At 61.5% G+C, this 356-nt stretch overlaps 1 protein-coding gene across 1 annotated transcript in view; it reads right to left on the bottom strand.

Moving 5' to 3' along the window:
• The window catches only part of TBRG4 (transforming growth factor beta regulator 4), a gene marked incomplete at its 5' end in the record, with an annotated part of 7,612 nt that overhangs the window by 1,496 nt on the left and 5,760 nt on the right, over positions 1-356 (bottom strand). The window lies entirely within an intron of this gene.

Below are 356 nucleotides of genomic sequence, written 5' to 3'. Positions count from 1 at the left end.
GGGTCAGCACATGGGATATGAGGGACAGGGGACACAGGGGGACAGCAGGGATGGGGGGTCAGCACAGGGACAGAGAGGCACAAGGACAAGGGGACACAAGAGAGGGACACAGAGGGGACAGAGGGACATGGGGACAGGGATGGGGGACAGAGGGACACAGAGGGGACAGAGGGACAGGGGGACATGGGGGAACAAGGGACATGAAGCTGAGCACAGCCAGCACCTGCAGCCCAGAGCCTGCAGACCCCCCTCACTGCAATGGCACAGCTGTCCCCATCCTTGTCCCCACTCCTGTCCTCTTATGTTTCCTTGTTCCCCTCAGCCCCCTCTCCTCCGCTCCTTCTGTCTCACACACT

Source organism: Acanthisitta chloris, unplaced genomic scaffold (genome assembly GCF_000695815.1).
Source record: "Acanthisitta chloris isolate BGI_N310 unplaced genomic scaffold, ASM69581v1 scaffold21606, whole genome shotgun sequence".
NCBI classification, from domain to species: Eukaryota; Metazoa; Chordata; class Aves; order Passeriformes; family Acanthisittidae; genus Acanthisitta; species Acanthisitta chloris.
The sequence above is the reverse complement of the archived record's forward strand: the minus strand, read 5'-3'. Positions and strand labels throughout refer to the sequence as shown.